Source organism: Myotis daubentonii, chromosome 18, assembly GCF_963259705.1.
Source record: "Myotis daubentonii chromosome 18, mMyoDau2.1, whole genome shotgun sequence".
Lineage (NCBI taxonomy): Eukaryota > Metazoa > Chordata > Mammalia > Chiroptera > Vespertilionidae > Myotis > Myotis daubentonii.
The window spans coordinates 31,540,739-31,556,328 of NC_081857.1; the positions used below are offsets into that span (position 1 = coordinate 31,540,739).

The 15,590-nt window shown below is 38.1% G+C and overlaps 1 protein-coding gene across 3 annotated transcripts in view; it reads left to right on the forward strand.

Moving 5' to 3' along the window:
• SNX27 (sorting nexin 27) overlaps positions 1-15,590 on the forward strand; it is a 50,875-nt gene that overhangs the window by 1,107 nt on the left and 34,178 nt on the right. The window lies entirely within an intron of this gene.

Below are 15,590 nucleotides of genomic sequence, written 5' to 3' on the forward strand. Positions count from 1 at the left end.
GCCCCTGCTCCCTTCCTCTTTGTAGTCATTCTCCTAGAAGACCTTCTGTTCTGACCCCTGCATGCGGGTTTGGTTTGGCTTGGTGGTGGTGATGGTGGGGTCTCGGACCTGTAGTTTCTCTGCACGGTGGTCTCAGGTACATACACCAGGCTATTGAATCTGGTGTCTCCACCTCCCTCTGAGTGCATCCCTCTTCGGCCCCCTGTGTTCAGTCCTGCCCCAAACTCAACCTTGTGTTTTAGTCGACGATTATAACCCCCTTTGGGGTCTTTGACCTCCCCGCTTTGGCAGGGCAGGCTGTTTCCACGCGCTCTCCCACTCTGTCTTCCTGTGATCCCACGCCTGACTTTATCCTCATCTTTCTCGCCCCCAGCTTGCTTTCCCTCCCTGCCCCCTTTTTTTAGGCCCCTTCTGCTGCTGCAACCCATCCTCTTTCCTGCTGCAGCACCCCCCCCCCCCCCCCCCCATTTTCCATCCTTACTTGCCCATTGCATCCTCAATGCTCCAGCGGGATGCTGCCTCCTTTCCGATTTCTGTGCAGACCTCCTCCCCTACTCTGACCCAGGAGCTACACTTGTGTGTTTTCTGTAGGTTGTCTTAAAATTTATGTAGTGGTTGCTGGTTGACGGGCAGGTGGTGTTTGCTCTCATTATCTCCATTCTCCTCAGCAGTCTTCAGCGCTGTATCTTTTTTCTTCTTACGGAATCTATCTTGTATGTTCTTCTCTTCACCCTTCTGCCTTCTCCCTCAGTGCTTGGATTTGCTCTCATGAAGTTGTCCTCATTTTTTATAGATGTAATTATAATTTCCACAACCTTGAGGCGTTCTTTCCTCTAGTAAAACAGTAGGTTTGCTCAGGGTTTCAGAGCCGATAGGATCTTGAAGGTATGGCGCAGAGAGAGCCCATCCTTTCTTATTTACCTTATGCCCCCTGCCCTTGTCTTTGACGTTTTTACTCTGGTATCCACTCATTCTGTTTCCTCTTACTTTCCATCGCAAGAAAGAGGAGCTCACCAAAGCAGGTGGTTGGAGCTCTTACGATAACTGTTCTCTGACCTTCCTGTAGATAGGTGCTTTTTTCTCTGTTAATGTCCTACATTCTAGTTTCTAGTATTCCCTGGCAATATATCCTTGATTTTTTTGAGAGTAAGGGCATTCAGCTATAGAATGCAGTAGTGACCTTTTGCTTTGCACTGGGGCACCTGATTCGTTTCTTTCTAAATAACTCAAAGTCTCTGGCTGATGTTTCCTTCCAATAGAAGCTTTTGGAATTATCATTTCCCTTTCCCTTTGTAAGTTAACTTTGGATCCAGCTGTTTGTTTTTACATTTACAACTAAAATGTTTATTTAAAATTGTAAAATCTTAACGTTCTAAATCATTTACTCATTATTGGAGCTAAAGGAACTAAATAAATAGTTTTGTAGAAGGCTACAGCTAACAAGATCGATCATTTCATTCATATATATGCATACTAACATAGTTGCTGGTCTCGTGCCTTTATTGTGGCTTTTGTAGCAGAGTCCAGATATAAACTAGATATACCATAAAGGAGACCTCAAGAGGGTCCTTTAGGACAGGTCTTGCTTCAGACCCAAGTTCTAGTCTAGGTCTGTTGCTCTTCCAAGGAAAAAACATCACGTTTTGGCATATTCTTGGTGGTGAGTAGAGAACTTTGTCTTTCATTGGGCAAAAGAACACTCTGCTTCCTGAGAACCTTTCTCTGGAAGGGTGTGATGATTAGACATCTTCCTGACATTAGTTTTTCACTTTCCTAACTGTATTTTGATTTCCAAATTCTTTGAAGCTTCTCTGCTGTTATAGTGGAAATAGTGATCGTTGCAACACAGAACTGAGCTGGTTGTTAAATTCTCTAAAACCTCAACTACTGTGGACCCTGAACATCATGGGTTTGAACTGCATGGGTCCATTTATATGCAATAAATACCTGTACTGTTTCATTCCACGGTTGGGATCATGCATTGATCTACACGATTTTATAGAGGGGCTTGAGCATCCTCAGATTTTAATATCTACAGGGGGTTCCTGGAACCAGTCCCCCAAGGATATTGAGGGAAAACTTTTTGGGAAGTCGGAAGTTTTATGTGGATTTTTGACTGCGTGGAGGTTATTTCCCTAACCCCACCTTCAGGGATCAAATGCATACAGTTTCTTTCCGTCCCTTTTTCCAAAATCTGCATCTTTTCCTTAGGTTTTCAAGTGAGAGGAGGAAATCAGCGAGCAAACAGACATGATTCTTGAGGGGTATCTGTGACTGCCACTTGTTTTGATCTTGGTTGGGTTGATACTAATCTTCCTAAAGCATTCTTTAGGCAACATGCCTTAGAGCTTTTTTTCTCTGTCTCTCACCAAGTTCCTTAAGTAACCTCTGTTGTCTCAGGAAAGCTCTCTAAGTTAAGTGCCAGTGGGGGTCAAGGTTAGGCATAGGTAGATTAACTACATGTAGATGTAAATTGTATGAAGTCATAGATGAATGTATGGGCTTTGATAATTGCCTTTTAACCAAGACTTTCCCATATTTTAGATGCTTTCCTCCTGTGCACAATAATTTTATTCCAATTTTCATATATTGCAGTTGTATGGACAACTAACTCTTAGAGGTGTGAAAGAGAGTAACTTTGAGGTTTATGGGAATACAAGCTTGAACAAAAGGAAGAGCATCAATTTCTTTTATTTTAAAGTCTTACCAAAGTCCTGTCCTCATTGAATCTTGGAATAGTTGTTAAACTAAATTCACTATAGTTCAGTTTGTCCTTTTTCCCTTTAAAACTGACTGGATTCTGACTGGTTTGGGAAAGAGTCATGCTGCAGGGCTTGGTACTGGAGTAAGAACAAGCCCTCTGGCTCTAAATTTTACTGTAGATGGAATGTTTTCTTGACTAGCAATGTTCGTTTCCACCTTGTAATTTTCCCCAGTGTAACATATATTGAGTGTCTCTCCTTTGATGTGTATACACCTGGAGGCTAATGACTGAAGGATGCTTTCAACAGATAGAACCAAAATAAATATATCTTTGCACTAATTATATAGCATGTGAAGTAACATTTACCAAATAAGTTCCAAGGGCTCTTGATTGATTTCTTGAGAGGTACCCTTAGAAGGGTTTAAGTGTGCAGTGGATATGGATATGCATTGTCTATATTTTTTTAGGGATTAGGTTTATCTGTTGACTAGTTTGTTTTGTCTCTTTGGTATTTGGGTAGTGTGGTCTTTAATAAGCATGGACTCCTAAGGTTGGCTTGCAACCATTCACAATTATATTTATGCTAGGCAAAGAGTATATGCCTTCCTCCTAGATAGCTGTAGGATAATATACCATCAACTTTTCCTTGTTAAAGTTAAACCATAAGAAAAATTAGAAGCCATACATATTGAAATAAATTTGTTTATTGAGATTTTTTGAAAATTGAATTTATTGGGGTGATACTGAGTAATAACATTATGTAAGTTTTAGATGTACAATTTTATAATACACTAGAGGCCTGGTGCATGAAATTCGTGCACTGGAGGAGGGAGTTCCTCAGCCCGGCCTGCACCCTCTCGCAGTCTGGAACCTCTCGCTCCTTACCGCTCGCCTGCAGCGGAGGTGGGAGAGGCTCCCGCTACCACCGCTGTGCTCACCAGCTGTGAGCCCAGCTTCTGGCTGAGTGGCACTCCCTCTGTGGGAGCGCATGACCACCAGGGGGCAGCTCCTGCATTGAGCGTCTGCCCCCTGGTGGTCAGTGCGCATCATAGCAACTATTTGTTCTGCCCTTTGGTCAATTTGCATATTAGGGTTTTATTATATAGGATCATCTGTATATTGCATTGTGTGCTTACCACCCAAAGTCTAACCTCCTCCCGTCACCATGTATTTGACTATTGAGAGTTAATTTTAATAACTTACAAATATCTTATGGACATTCCTTTCTTTTGTTTTCTTCCTTTATGTGGAAGTTTGAAAATGATTGAACAAGAGGTTAGTGCCACAAGAAGTATTTTTACGAGTTAAGTGTGAGTCATGTAACATTGACTGCTAAGTACCTCTCAAGAGCTTTCTCAGTGTAGCTGAATTCTATTTGGCTCAGATTTTCCAGGTATTTTTTGAAAATGGTTTAAAATTATGGCTTTTGATCAAGGAATTATTATGGCAGTGATTTTCAAGCTTTAATGAGCATAAGAATGACTGGGCGTGCTTGTCCAAGGTAGAGAGTCTCAGGCTCAGTCGTTAGGGGTTATGATTCAGTAGGTTTTGCATGGGGCCTCAAAATCTTTATACTTCCTTGCCAGGTGTGGGTAACATAACCCACACCCAACTCTACTTGGAGTAACACTGCAGGCTTAAATTGTCAGTTCATTTTATCTTTATGGTTATATTGAGAGTCATGAGCTAAGACTGTGAAACGAACTGTTTTTTTTTTAGGCTCCTGAATTCCAGTTCTTAGGAAAATGAGTTCAGAAGGTAGTGGACTATTATATCTGATCATCTATACTTTATTGAGTATTGCTAAGCTGTTGTAATAAAGATTGTGATTAAAAGGTAGAATAATCGCCGAAACCGGTTTGGCTCAGTGGATAGAGCGTCGGCCTGTGGACTGAAAGGTCCCAGGTTCGATTCCGGTCAAGGGCATGTACCTGGGTTGCGGGCATATCCCCAGTAGGAGATGTGCAGGAGGCAGCTGATCGATGTTTCTCTCTCATCGATGTTTCTAACTCTCTATCTCTCTCCCTCCTCTCTGTAAAAAAATCAATAAAATATATTTAAAAAAAAAGAAAGGTAGAATAATCATCGTACCACTTTGCTACTTGAAGTGTGTGTTACAGTTTGCAGTGTTTTTACATTTGATCTTTACAACAGCCTTGTGAGATAGGGAAAATATAAGCTCCTTGAGGGCAGGGACTACATCCATATGCCCCTCCGCTCCCCCGCGCCAAATGTCTAGTGACACATCCAAGGTATTACTCAGTATATACTTGCTGAATGAATGTATTAGTATTATCACTGTTTCATAAGAGAGGAGACTGGGTGTTGCACTAATGAGTGTTTAGAATTACTAGTAAACCTGGGTCTTTGGGTTCTAAATTCAGTGTATTTTCTCTCTCCCAGTATGTCCTCAGGTGAGGATTAAAAAATACATAAGCAAAAAAAAAAAAAATACATAAGCAAACAAACAAAGTAAAATTGCTGTTCATAGACAATTGTGCTTGAGGTTAGATAAAAAAGGGCTTTGAATGTAGTGCTCATAAGTTTGGGTTTTATTCTGTTTTTGAGATCAGAATATAGTTGTATGTGTATTAATGCCCAGGACTCCCTGTGAAAAATGTAGTTTTTATTTAATTATTTACCCAAAGAGGTTGAATAACTTTTCCAAGGTCAAAGAGGAAAATTACTGTTAGAATTAGAAGAATTTCAGAGCATCTAGTCTCTTGGGCTGTCTTGTACTATATAAAGAAGAGAACGGAGGACTACACCCAGAGCTAGGAACAGCTGGTGAGGAGCTGGTTGCCTTTAATTTGTGTATGTATTTTACTTCACAATCCAATCCAGCTTCTCAAGTATCTGTTTCTCTTTCTCTTATGTTTTAAATGGCTGAACTTACTATTGTGTTTACGGTTGGTGAGTTTGATCCTTATGTGCAGCAGCCCCCTTGAAGAAAAACCTTTCTTGTGTTTATGTACTAGCCTTAATATTTTTTCATTCATCCAGGGAAAATCTTTAATGAGTGCTTACTACATGACAAACACAGGATTAGATACTGGGGGTGGAAAGCTGAATGATATGTAGTCCTCCCCCTTAGGAAATTTATGGTTGGGTGGGGAATCCAGCAGATTGACAATTTCAATACTGGAGTAAACCCAGGGGGTGTTTGTTAACGAAGATGGCACCCAGCTCTCCCCTTCCCCATTGGATGAACAAACTTAGAGCAATTCCTCCAAATCCCCATAAATACTTCTTTGCCCTTAGTTATCTAAACTAGGAAATGCAAGTGCCCAAGGACTACGTGCATCTTAACAGGAATCTTCCAGATACAAAATGTACTAAAATTAGGAGGACTGTATAGTTTATTGACACTTTTGAAAATGAAATGGGCCCATTAATTATGCCAGGACAACAGATGTAAATTAGGTGTGTCCTGGCAACCTGGAACACAGGTTTATAGCAAGACTGGAATTTTGTATTCTGTCAGGAGGGAAATGAACAAGGTTTTGTTCTTGGTGACCAGTGGTTACATTGGCCGTACAGATAATTATCAGATAACCAATGAACTTTTGTTCCGAATAGCTTGATTATAATTTCATATTTATTTTTAAAATATCTTAAAGTCTTAAGGCTTATTTTACTTTTCCTATTTTACTATTTGTCCCCGAATGACAAATATGATTCCTTTATTTAGAAATGAGTTTCCTATGTAGATTATATTCGTAAACTGATTGCCTTGGAATTAGAAGGTTTGAGGAATCTAATACTCCTCCTTCCCAAGTAATAAACCCTTGTTACTTCTGATTGGCGGTATTAAGGTTGAAAGAGAGATGATCCTTATTTGTATTTTTCTGCCTTGAGCAGCATTTTTTATCATTAGAACACCCAGCCAAGGGTAAAAAGTTCAAGGAATGGTAAGCAGCTTATTTGACAGGTTACTTATTCCTTTTTTCCTCTTCAGGAAGACTAGATGCTGATTGACACAGTTCGAAGTGTCTCATCCCTGCCAGGGCCGTACTTTATTGTCATGAATACTCTCTTTTGCTCAGTGTTAAACTTCTGGATGTAGGTGTTTAAATATTGGTATACATATTGATTTTGCTTTTGACACTTAAAAGAACCAAAGGATTTGTGAACTAGGGCTGGAAAGCATTTAATTTGGTTTCCATACAGTTAACATTTGTTGTTTCCCTTCACTTGCTAAAGATGAGACTTAGAATAAGGTAGGGTTTTTTTTTTGTTTGTTTGTTTTTTGTTTTTGGCTATAGTTTGAGTCAAGACACTACTTTTTATATTCTCTTTTCCTAGTAAAGAATAGTCTATCAGAGGTATCTTCTATATATATAAAAGCCTAATGTGCCAAGTGTCCCCTCGGGAGTTCGACCAACCGGGAGTTTGATTGCTTGCTATGATGTGTGCTGACCACCAGGGGGCGGCGTGGAATGAATGAAGGCTCCAGTTGGCAGCCACTAGGGACCCTACCCACGCATGAATTTTTGTGCACTAGGCCTCTAGTTGCATTATATGACAGTGGTCTTAGGAAATCAGTAAGAGAACACAAACTCATGGTAATTTTGAGACCTTATAACTATGATATAGTAGTTTTCTGCTTAATTATATTTAGCAGTTGTTCAGGCTAGAAAATGGTTATATTAAATCATAACTGAAAAGAACACAGATTTTTTTTTTTTTTAATTGGTGGGCAGGGAAAGAAACAGGGATAAGTGGCAATTAGTGAAATTATTTTGTGGATCTAGATTCCTATGTGAAAATAAAATACTGTTTAACTGTTTAAAGCTATGGCATTTTTCTGATTTGAATATTTCAGAACTTGGTTTGATTTTCATGGCAGAAATGAAATAGCTTACTCTATCTTGTTTTGAATTATTCACTAAGGAATAGTGAATTTTTAAAAAAATATATTTTATTGATTTCTTACAGAGAGGAAGGGAGAGGGACAGAGAGTTAGAAACATCGATCAGCTGCCTCCTGCACACCCCCTACTGGGAATGTGCCTGCAACCAAGGTACATGCCCTTGACCGGAATCGAACCTGGGACCCTTCAGTCCGCAGGCCGACGCTCTCTCCACTGAGCCAAACCGGTTAGGGCAGGAATAGTGAATTTTGACAACAGAGGTAGATCCACTTTGATATATATATATATATATGTATACTAGTATATATATGTATATATATAATTTTTTGAGATTTCATTCTTAACTTTAAAATACATTAAAAAATTTAATAGGCTTTCTTTTTTAGAGTAGTTTTAGGTTCACAGCAAAATTGAGCAGAAGGTACAGAGGTTTCCCACAAACCTCCTGCCCCTCACCCCCACCCACAGACATTGCCTCCACCATTATAAACATCCCCTACCAAAAGGGCACATTTGTTATCGTTGATTAACCTTCATTGACACATCGTTGTCATACAGAGTCTGCAGTTTGTCTTAGGGTTTGCTCTTGGTGTTGTATATTTTGTGGGTTTGCACAAATTTATGATGGCATGTATCCACCATTATAGTACACAGAATAGTTTCACTGTCCTAAAAATTCTCAGTGTGCTGCTTATTTAGCCCTCTCTCCCTCCAAGCCCTGGCACCCACTGATCTTTTTATCATTTCCCTAGTTTTGCCTCTTTCAGATTGTCATATAGTTGAAATCATAAAGTACGTAGCCTTTGCAGACTGTCTTTTATAACTTGGTAATATACATTTAAGTTTCCTTCATGTATTTTCGTGGCTTGACATTTTATTTCTTTCTAGTGCTGAATAATATTCTATTATCTGGACTTACCACAGTTCATTTATCCAAGGTTCAGCACTTTGAATAAAGCTGCTGTAAACATCTCTGTGGAGGTTTTTGTGTGGATATGTTTTCAGCTTATTTGATTAAATACCAAGGAGCACACTTGCTGGATCATGTGGCAAGAGTATGTTAATTTTGTAAGAAACTGCCAAACTGTCTTCCCAAGTGGCTATACCATTTTGCTTTCCCATCCGCAATGAATGAGAATTCCTGTTAATCCATATCCTTGTCAGCATTTGGTATTGTCAGTGTTCTGGATTTTGGCCATTCTTAGAGTGTAGTGGTATAAAATTCATTTTTTTTAATTATAAAAATAATATAAATATGTTGGAGAAAATTTGGAGACCAAAGAAAACGGGAAGAAAAAATCACCTATATTATTATCCATACGCAATTACTTATGAAGTTGAAATCGTACTTTTGTATACAACTTATAGTCTAATTTTTTAAATTAATAGACTTTATTTTCTCTGACTGTTTTAGATTTACAGAAAAATTGAACAGATAGTACAGAGAGTTCCCATATATCTCTTTCCTACTGCCATCACACATAGTTTCTCCTATTATGAACATATTACATTAGTATGGTAGATTTGTTTAAATTAATGAACCAATGTTGATAGTTTATTATTAACTAAATCCTTTAGTTTATTAGGATTTCCTTGGTTTTTACCTAATGTCTTTCTGTCCTAGGTTCCCATCCAGGATAACATGACATTTAGTTGTCACATCTCCTTAGGCTCATCTTGGCTGGGACAACTTCTTAGTCTTTCCATGTTTTTTATGACCTTGACAGTTTTGAGGAATACTGATTAGGTATATTGTAGGATATCTGATCATTGGAATTTGTCTGATATTTTTCATGATTGGACTTGGGTTTTTTTTTTTTTTTTTTTTTTTTTTGAGGAAGATCACAGAGGTACCATTTTCATCAGTTCATATCAAGGGCACACACTGTCATCATTATGACTTATTAACCGTCATCATCTGGCTGAAGTAGTGTTTGTCAGGTTTCTCCACTGTCAAGTTATGTTCCTTTTCCCCCCTCCCCACTCCTCATACTCTAACCCTCTGGGTAGGAGTCACCATGTGCAGCCCACACTTAAGGAGTGGGGAGTTATGCTCCCCTCCTTTAAAGTGTAGTATCTATATAATTGTTTTGGAAGTCTACGTAGGAGAAGAATGTCTGCTGCCCATGTATTCATTTATCAATCATTTATTTGTATCAGTATGGGCTCATGGATATTTGGTTTACACTTTGGGATACATATCTGACGCTGATGCTTTATTTTGTTGCTCCATTTCTAGCTTTTGCCATTTATTGGTAGTCCTTACAGTTGGCTCCTGTGCTCTTTGCCATATCCCCATCAGTGTGTGTGTTTTTTTTTTTGTTTTGTTTTTGAGTACTTCCTTACTTTCTGCCACTACAAAATGATCCAGGCTCATCTGTGTATTTCCTGTTCCAGTCCTAGAATCAGCCTTTTCTCCAAAGTGTCCTGTTTCTTTTTATTGGAGAATGGTATTAGAAACCAAGACCTGGGTGCTAGGTGTGGTCATTGCTACTAGGGTATAGTTTCTTTCTGGCCCTCTCAGCTAACAAAGAAATGTGTGTGTGTGTGTGTGTGTGTGTGTGTGTGTGTGTGTGTGTGTATTTCTATGTGTAACCATCTGTATCTGTATTAAGTTAAATATGGGTTCTTACTGATGTCTGGCTTTACTCCATTAACATATGGATCATTTTGATTCCCTCCCCTTGTAGATCTGTATATTTCCACACTAACAGTGAGAAACTTGGCTTCCCACATCCACCGTTCATTTACTTAATTGTCCAATTCCAGTATACATGTATAGCAATATCAGAATTTTTACCCCTGTGGGAAATAACTTTATCGACAAATACAGCACTTATGTGCAGTCCCTATTGCCTTTAGCCTTATGGGATTCATTAATTTCCAGTTACTTAGGTCTGTGCCTTTCCTCCCACCCCCTTCAGTGAGGTTGTTTGAAATGTATTTGAAATATAGTTAGATTCTCTTATTACAGTCTGGGATTCCCCCACCTACTAACTGATTTATTCCCTATTGTTGACTTTTTTAAAAATAAGAACAGAAATTCAGAAACAACCTAAATAATGATGAATATGTTTGTGCCAATTTTTTTGAGTTCTGGATTATTTCATTGTTGTTGAAGATATTTGAGAGTGGTCTATATACCACTGTAAAATTCTTGCCCTCACGGAGCTCACATTTTGATGATTTCCTTAGGATAAATTTCTCTCTTTTTAAAAAATATTTTATTGATTTTTTACAGAGAGGAAGGGAGAGGGATAGAGAGTTAGAAACATCGATGAGAGAGAAACATCAATCAGCTGCCTCCTGCACATTCCCCACTGGGGATATGCCTGCAACCAAGGCACATGCCCCCAACCGGAATCAAACTTGTGACCCTTCAGTCCGCAGGCCGATGCTCTATCCACTGAGCCAAGCCGGTCAGGGCAGGATAAATTTCTTGTAATACCATTTGAGTGGAAAGAATATGAACATTTTTATGACTTTAAGTGCACATTACCAGTAAAATTACTTTCTAAAAGGAAGGATTTGTCTTATCCTGTATTATAAAAGGCTAATATGCAAATTGTCCCTTCGACCAGGAGTTCTACCGGGAGTTTGACCAGGGGGCGGGACTGGCTGGCCAACTGCCTGCAGCCCCTTCCCCTGCTGGCCCCACACCCAATCGCCCTCCCCCCCATCAGTGTGGGCTGGCCGGAGCCCACCTGTGCATGAATTCGTGCACTGGGCCTCTAGCTTATATATCGTCATCATCTCATTTTTTTATATGTTATAAGTTTACATTAAAAGTAATTTAGATATGTGTTTTTAAAATTGTTGACCAGATTTTTTGTTTATTAGAAAAAGTTGAAATATTTTATAATCCTTCGGCCAGTTACTTTCTCTAGTTGTATTTCTCTTGTCCTATCAATAAATTAGCTGTTCCAAAATGTAAGGTACAAAAGTTGTTTCTGAAACAAAATTCCAAAATTTTTTTGTAATTGTATTTTTCAATTACAGTTTACACTCAGTATTATTTTTTTATTAGTTTCAGGTGTACAGCATAGTGGATAGAAGTGTTACCCCTATATTTCCACTACCCACCCGGCATCATACTAGTTATTATAATATTGACTATATTCTCTATGCTGTCCTTTACGTCTTTGTGATTATTTTGTAACTACCAGTTTGTACTTCTTAATCCCTTCACCTTTTTCACCGAGTGGCAACCATTGTCTGTTTACTACATTTAAGACTCTATTTTAGTTTTGTTTGTTCATTTATTTTGTTCTTTAGATTCTACATATAAGTAAAATCATGTGGTATTTGTCTTTTTCTGTCTAAGTTATTTCACTTCACGTAATACTGTCTAGGTCTATACACGCTGTCGCAAATGGTAAGATTTCCTTTTTTTTTTTTTAATGGCTCAGTAATATTCCATTGTATACATGTACCACAACTTTTTTATCCACTTGTCTATGGATGGGCACTTGGGTTGCTTCCATATCTTGGTTATTGTAAATAATGCTGTAGTGAATATATTCTTTCAAATTAGTGTTTTGGGTTTCTTTGGAGATATATATATATATTTGCTGGATCATAAGGCAGTTGGTTCTCTTTTAAATTTTTTGAGGAACCTCCCTACTGTTTTCCATGTCAGTCAGACTATTTTCTGTCTCACGTCTTTTACTCAGTGTGTTTTTAAGATTCATTCATGTTGTCGATATTGGTAGTTTGGTCTTTTTATTGCATTACTATGCCACAGTTTGTTTATGCGTTCACCTCTTGATAGACATTTGACTGTTTTCAGTTTTGGACTATTATGACTAAAGCTCCACTGAACATTCAACTACAATTGTTTGTGTGGACATGTTCTCATTTCTCTGGGGTAAATACTTAGGAATGGAATTGTTGGGTCATATAGTAAATGTATGTTTAGCATTATAAGAAACTGCTAGGTTGTTTTGCTTTATGCTCCCATCATCAGTGCAGGAGAATTTCAGTTCTTCCACACCCTTAGCAAAACTTGGCTTTGTCACTCTTTTTTATTTGAACTGTTCTTATGGATATGTAGTCATTGTGTTTTAATCTACAAAATTGAAAAGTACATCTTAATTATTTGCAGTTATAAGAATTCATTGTCATATTTTTTATAGGCTGCCTCTGAGGGACTAATTATCCTTTAATTAATTTCTTGAATGTCACAAAGGGTCAAAATAATATTTGCTTACCACTTAGCATGGCTCCTTCTTATGGTACATATAATGATCGGCTCTGTCATATTCCATCCATGTCTAGTTTCATTATATACAGTTTCCTGTACAAGCACTGTACAAAAACAAATCCTGACTATTTAGAGCTTTTTCCTGTTTCTGGGAGTGTTTATATTAGTTTTGCAATTTCCTCAGCTGGCTAACTTTAGTTGAATAAAAGTCTTATTTAAAGCCACTCCCATTAGCTAGCTGAAAGCTTTTCTAATGGTGCCAAATTTTGGTCTTATGTAAAAAATGAAGAGAATGTTGTCCTGCCCAGGTGGCTTGGTTGGTTGGAGCATCATGCCGTACACCAAAAAAAAAGAAAGAAAGAAAGAAAAAAAGGGTTGCAGGTTCAATCCCCAGTCAGTGTGTGCGTCGGAGGCATCTGATCTCTCTCTCGCGCTCTCGCTCTCTGTCTCTCTTTCTCTCTCCCTCTCTCCCTTCCTCTCTTTCTAAAATCAATAAAAACATATCCTCAGGTGAGGATAAAGAGAAAAAGAGGAGAATTTTATTAAATTTGCAAGTGTATCTTTATAGTGCTGAAGACACAGAGTAAATTGAGTATCATCTAGTTGCCTAAGGAAATAAAATTTTGTTGGATTGTTGGAGGTTTTTGGTAGCCTTCTCTCCCTCCCCACATTTTATGAAAAATTTCAAACATACAGGAAACTTGAAGGAATTGCACAATGAATATTTGCATACCTACCATCTATTCTACAACGAACATTTTGCTATGTTTGTTTAATCACTTATCTGTTGAAAATTTTTGATAGTATGTTTAAGCTATTGCCTTTCTTTGTGGAAGAGGCATAGATGGGTAGAACTTCCTGGCCAGTAGCTACTTTTGTGTGGTGTAGGATTTAGTGGTTCTTTGATGTCATATGAAGGTGATGATCTTATGATCCCATTATCATTGGTTGACAGGTCAATGATTTATTTTCAAATAAATTTCAACCTGATTATGTTGCAAAGACAGAAGAAAAGCAAGGGAAATTAGTGGCTTGTATTATTAGGAGGCCAAAATACTACCAACTTGCTTGCACAACTGATACAAATGCTATCACATGAATAGCTACTATTTATGAAGTGTTTACCTTGTTCTAGCTTCATCGCATTTTAGTTCTCACAACATAGCTCTAGGTATTATTAACCCCATTATATGGATTAGAAATTGAGGATTAATGAGATTGGATAATGTCTTATCTGTTAAGTGGTACACTAGTCAGTCTGACTCCAAAACCTATGCTTTGAACCAGAAGCCTGTGTTGCTGAAAATTCCCTTTACTGCAGAATTTCTAGCTTACATTCATTTATGCCTTCAGAATTGTTCATTGGGCCCCACCTAGTTTGAGCCTGGTGTAGTAGCATTCTTGTGGAAAAAGAGGATGTCATATAAACATTTTTATGACTCTGAAGGCCTCTTAATTCTTGAGGAGGGAGGGCCCTTTATGAAATCAGACATCCTGGGGTTTTTACTGACTTCATTTCATTCTCTGAAGAATGAAAGAATTTCCAGCTTTGTATATTAAATCATGGAATATACAGCATTCCTTCTTTAGCTGCACCAAATAAATACTAGCAAGTGTGTTTAGAATGTGACAGTGGTAGTTGTTTTTTTTTTCCTTTTTAAAAGTGGTTTTTGGGATTATAGCCAATTTGAAGCGTGGTCTTATTAAGAAGTGAAATCTAGCCCTGACCGGTTTGGCTCAGTGGATAGAGCGTCGGCCTGCGGACTGAAGGGTCCCAGGTTCGATTCCAGTCAAGGGCATGTACCTTGGTTGCGGGCACATCCCCAGTGGGGAGTGTGCAGGAGGCAGCTGATCGATGTTTCTCTCTCATCGATGTTTCTCTCTCATCGATGTTTCTCTCTCATCGATGTTTCTAGCTCTCTATCCCTCTCCCTTCCTCTCTGTAAAAAATCAATAAAATATATTTTTTAAAAAAAAGAAAAAAAAAGAAGTGAAATCTAAGCAAGCTCCCTTGCTCCCTTGGCTGCTCTTGAAGTAAGCTTCACTTACGTTTTTGTGATGATTTTGGGGGCTTGTTTCTATGAGTGACCCAAGGAGCAGTGTATTTTAACTTGAAAACTGAATGGGTGGAGGTGCATTGGAAGCAATAGTTTTCAACATTTCTGGAGATTACATACTCCTTTTTGAAGCTGATGAAAGCTGTGGGGCCTCTCCCCAGGGAAAAAAATATTGTATATGCACACAAATACAATTTTACATACAAATTTTGTAGGTGTTCACTGACCCCCAAGCCTATCATCAGAGTACTCCAAATTAAAAATCCTTTAACAGAAAAAATTAGGGAGCTGAAAAGTAAGTTTTGAACATCAATTCTTAAACTCCCCCCCCCCCCCCCCAAATATGCAGCTCATAAAATTGCATTAATATAAAAGTCTTGTTTTAGTATTCATGGTAGTTTGTTCCATCTCAAAGTATTAGTGTTCCTCACTTTTTTTTTTTTTTTTTTTAACAAGGGTATTGTGAACTAGATAAGATTCCTAGGGATAGATGAACTTCTCTATATTGATTTCCAACTTTTGTTTTTTCAATTTTAGTCTATCAGCAAAACATTTTCTCAGAACTTCTACTAAGGCCAAAGATTTAGATGAAATCTTCTGCCAATCCCTAACTTTATTTAGGTTTCCATTTCTTCTTTAACCAAAATCTCTTCATAACCAACAGGTACATAGTACTTCTTTCCTTTTTATACCTTCTGGTATAAGTGTTCAGGCAAGTTACATTTTATTAAGCGTTAATTCTCACAGCAACAC